This window comes from Mesoplodon densirostris, chromosome 5 (genome assembly GCF_025265405.1).
Source record: "Mesoplodon densirostris isolate mMesDen1 chromosome 5, mMesDen1 primary haplotype, whole genome shotgun sequence".
Classification (NCBI taxonomy): Eukaryota; Metazoa; Chordata; class Mammalia; order Artiodactyla; family Ziphiidae; genus Mesoplodon; species Mesoplodon densirostris.
In genome coordinates, this window is record NC_082665.1 from 126,138,980 (window position 1) to 126,144,159 (window position 5,180).

Genomic DNA, 5,180 nt, shown 5'->3' on the forward strand with positions numbered 1-5,180 from the left:
TGAAAACGCAAGAAACACAATGTTGTTTGCCTGTCATCCAACCAAAACAGATTAAAGTTTCCCAACTTTGTAGTGAATGCACTTGTTAGAACAACTGCCAAGTTAATAACTACAGTCGACGGTCAAACTTTATCCTTTTAGGCATGGAGAAAAGGGAACCCTCCTACACTGTTGGTGGGAATGTAAATTGGCACAGCCATTATGGAGAACAGTATGGAGGTTTCTTAAAAACTAAAATCAGGGCCATCTTGGACGTGCCCGAGGAAGACCCTGAGGGAGCCGCAGGAGCGTCGCCGCTGCCACCGCCACTGCCGCCAGTGCGTCTGCAGCTTCTCGGCCTGCCCGCTGCTTGCCGGCGCCTCGGCCGACCGCCCCCGCCCCCCTCCTGCTGCGCCCGCCCTCCTCTTCCTCGTCCTGACGCCCCCCTCACTCCCGGAAAGCTGCCCAGCCACCAGCAACCCCCCAGTGCCACAATGGCAACTGCACCATACAACTACTCTTACATCTTTAAATATATTATTATTGGGGACATGGGAGTAGGAAAATCTTGCTTGCTTCATCAATTTACAGAAAAAAAGTTTATGGCTGACTGTCCTCATACAATTGGTGTTGAATTTGGTAAAGAATAATTTAAGTTAGTGGCCAAAAAATCAAACTGCAGATTTGGGATACAGCAGGACAGGAGAGGTTTAGGGCTGTCACACGAAGCTACTACAGAGGAGCTGCGGGAGCACTTATGGTGTATGATATCACTAGAAGAAGTACATATAATCACTTAAGCAGCTGGTTGACAGATGCAAGGAATCTCACCAATCCAAATACTGTAATAATTCTCATAGGAAATAAAGCAGATTTGGAGGCACAGAGAGATGTTACATATGAAGAAGCCAGTTTGCTGAAGAAAATGGCTTATTGTTCCTTGAAGCAAGTGCAAAAACGGGAGAGAACGTAGAAGATGCTTTCCTTGAGGCTGCCAAGAAAATCTATCAGAACATTCAGGATGGAAGCTTGGATCTGAATGCTGCCGAGTCTGGCGTACAACACAAACCTTCAGCCCCACAGGGAGGCCGGCTAACCAGTGAACCCCAACCCCAGAGAGAAGGCTGTGGCTGCTAGTGACCTCTTTGCCGTGGCTCTCATTTGACCTTTCACCTCTGTCTGTTGGAAGCAGTACTTTTTACTTGCTGCCTCATTGTCTTCTGTACATCTTACTGGGTTTAATTAAAAAGAAAAAACAACTCTGTTGTAAAAACAGTTTAACACAATACTAAACTGCTAAACAACTAGATGTAATCAGGTTATCAAAGGCAAGTAGAGTAATAAATCTCTTCTGCATGGTAAATCTAGACTTTTTTTCCCCCTTGATTGTCCTTGTGATAGGTATGTCACCAATACATGATTTAAACTGAGCACTGATGCTGGACTTGAGTTTTACCCCTCCCTCTTTTTGGCAAGGCTTTGCCTCATTGTACGGTTTAATTTGATGATATCTTAAGCCTTTCTTCCATTTTTAACTGTTCAGGTATGTCTGTTATAACCCATAAGTTTATTGCTGTGAAGTGACTTCTGATGATAGAGAAGGGGTCCTTTAAAGCCTTTTGTTTTTGTTGGATAAATTCCCTGTTGTGTGGGTGGCATTTTTCTTGAGGCGGTTTGCTTCTGTCTTAGCCTTGCACAGGGAAAATATCCATTTACCTTTTCTCTTGTGCGTAATTAATAGCTTTATCCTTTTTTTTACACCATTTTATCTTTTTCTCTTTAGCAGAAAGTAAATATGTATAAAATTTGAAGGAACCGAACTAACAATACATTCTGTGTATATTATTTTAATGAAGAAAATAAATTGATTACTGGCATTGGAACAGTATAAAATACCAGTTTGTACAGTATGACCTATATGTGACTGTGTTACTCCCTTCCATTTCACATAAAGAAATAGACACAACTGCAGTTCACAGGATATACTGGCTCCACCCTTTGGTGCTGGCAGTGTTTGGGGACATTATGCTGGAAGGAGCTCCTGGCGTGAGAGGATTAACACTAGTAGATTCTGTTCCATCTTTGCACTGTGGCTTACCTGCTGATTTTCTTAACTGTTCTTGTGCAATCAATAATGTGCTAACCTGCTTTTCTCTTTCTGTAAACGTTTTGCATTACAGGCTGCATTTCTTGCCTTACTATATAGAAAAAGAAAAAAGGCTGGGTTTATTATTGCACATTTTAAGCTTTTATACCTGTATCTTCTTGGAATGGTGAGATTCTGAACCAGACAGCCAGAACTGCAGGTCTGCTGTTAAGGGATTTTAAATTGTGCATTTTTAACACTACAGTGAAATAATCTAAGATATCCCCCGTGTTCTTAGTATGAGGGGCTATTTTATGTCATGTTGGCATAAACTGTTTTGTAAAAGGGAAAGTGTTTCTAACGGTGTTCCAATATTTGTGCTGATACAAAGTAAGTTATTACTTTGCACTAGGTGGTTTGGCCACTGACAGAATACTGTATTGCAAGGGAAACAATCTTTTATTTCTTTAGAAAGCAAACTTATGTTTTACCAAGCTCTTTACTTCTGTTGATTGATTTCTAATTGAGTTTATGGTTCGGGCTGGGAACTGAGAAGTTATTTGAAGTAGGATAGGTAAACCTCAGTATATTATATACAATGCACTCTCAGCTCAACTGTTGTGTTTAAAATACACATTTTAAATCCCTATTTACAGACACTAATGTCAAAAATACAGCTTTCTGGGTTGTAAACATGTGGTAGTACCAGAGTATTGTATAGTCAGTGTTAAATAAAAGCCAAAACTGGAATGTGCAGAAAATAGGATTTGGGTAATTTGTGGACTCACCTTTCTGTCTTTGTTTAACTTTTTAAAAAACAAGATACCTGAAGTAGATCAGTGTATTCTGTTAAAGACTTAACAGTGATCCATTTTGCTTACACTGTTGCATCACAAGGGACTTGCCCAGGGACCATGACCTGCTGGTGTGTGTATATATTTACAAAAACAAAACAAACAAACCACCCATTGGGATATAAGGTAGCAATCACAAACTAAAGACTGTGGCTTGTTTAGGTGCAGTCCCCTGATTTCCCAAAGTTAGTTACAGTGGGTCTTAATTGTTTTTGTGACAGGAGTTATTCAGACTGCTGTACTCTTCACTTGATGTAACAAAATGCTGTTAATCTAAATATTTGTAAATAAAGTACCTGTACCTAGATTAAATTAAAAAAAAAAAAAAAAAAAACTAAAATTAGAACTACCATATGATCCAGCAACACTACTCCTGGTAGTATATCCAGAAAAGATGAAAACTCTAATTCAAAAAGATACATGCACCACAATGTTCATAGCAGCACTACTTACAATAGCCAAAACATAGAAGCAACCTAACTGTCCATCAACAGATGAATGAATAAAGAAGTGATGTATACATGTGTATGTATGTATGTGTGTATACACACACACACACACACACACACAAAATGGCATATTACTCAGCCATAAAAAAGAATGAAATAATGTCATTTGCAGCAACATGGATGAACCTAGAAATTATCATACAAAATGAAGTAAGTCACACAGAGAAAGACAAATATCATATGATAGCACTTATATGTGCAATCTAAAAAATAATACAAGTTAACTTATTTACAAAACATAAATAGACTCACAGACATAGAAAACAAACTTATGGTTACCAATAGGGAAAGGGGGGAAGGGAGGGATAAATTAGGAGTTTGGGATTAAGACACATACTCTACTATATGTAAAATAAACAACAAGGACCTACTGTATAGCAGAATACACATTATATTCAATTGCACATGGAACATTCTCCAGGATAGATCACAGCTTAGGCCACATAACAAATCTCAATAAATTTAAGAAGACTGGAATCATATCAAGCATCTTTTCAGACTACAAAAGTATAAAACTAGAAATCAACTACAAGAAGAAAACTGGAAAAAATACAAACACATGGAGTCTAAAACATGCTGCTAAACAAGTGATGAGTCATGGAAGAAGTCAAAGAGGAAGTCAAAAATACCTTGAGGAAAATGAATTTGAAAACACAATGTTCCAAAATCTATGGAATGCAGAGAAGGTAGTTTTAAGAGGGACGTTTATAGCAATACAGGTCTACCTCAGGAAACAAGAAAAATCTAAAATAAACAGTCTAACCATACATCTAAAGGAACTAGAAAAAAAAAAGCAAAGGCCAAAGTTAATTGAAGAATGGAAATAGTAAAAACCAGAGCAAAAATAAATAAAATAGAGACTAAAAAATATATAGAAAAGATCAGTGAAACTCAGAGCTGGTTCTTTGAAAAAGTAAACAAAATCAATGAACCTTCAGCCAGATTCATCAATAAAAAAAGAGATGGCTCAAATAAATAAAATCAGAAATGAAAGAGGAGAAGTTTCAACCAACACCACAGAAATGCAAAATATAATAAGAGATTCCCGTGAAAATCATACACCAATAAATGGACACCTAGAAAAAATGGATAAATTTCTGGAAACGTACAATCTTCCAAGACTATATCAGGAAGAAACAGAAATCTGAACATACCAATTACTAGTGATGAAACTGAATCATTAAAAAAAAAACTCCAAACAATCAAAATTCTAGTACCAGACAGCATCACTGGGGAATTCTACCAAACGTTAAAGGAGAGTTAATACCGATCCTTCTCAAACTAATCCAAAAAGTTGAAGAATGCTTACAAATTCTTTCTACAAAGCCAGCATTACCTTGAAACCAAAACCAAACAGAAACTATTAAAAAAGTTAAAATATGGACTAATATCTATCTTGGACATATATGTAAAATTCCTCAACAAAATATTAGCAAACTGAATTTAACAATATATTAAAAGGGTCATATACCATAATCAAGTGGGATTTATCCCAGAGATGCAAGGATGGTTCAATATCTGCAAATCAATCAACGTGATACACCATATTAACAAAATAAAAGACTAAAATCATACGACTATCTTCTCAATAGACGCAGAAAAAGCTTTTGACTAAATTCAATACCCATTTACGATAAAATTTCTCAACAAAGTGGGTATAAGAAGGAATGTACCTCAACATAATAAAGGCCAGATATGACAAACCCCCAGCCAACATCATACTCAACAATGAAAAGCTGAAAGCATTTCCTC

At 37.1% G+C, this 5,180-nt stretch overlaps 1 pseudogene; it reads left to right on the forward strand.

Moving 5' to 3' along the window:
* Positions 1-248: 248 nt before the first annotated feature.
* LOC132490813 (ras-related protein Rab-14-like) lies at positions 249-3,176 on the forward strand (annotated as a pseudogene).
* The last annotated feature ends 2,004 nt before the right edge of the window (positions 3,177-5,180 follow it).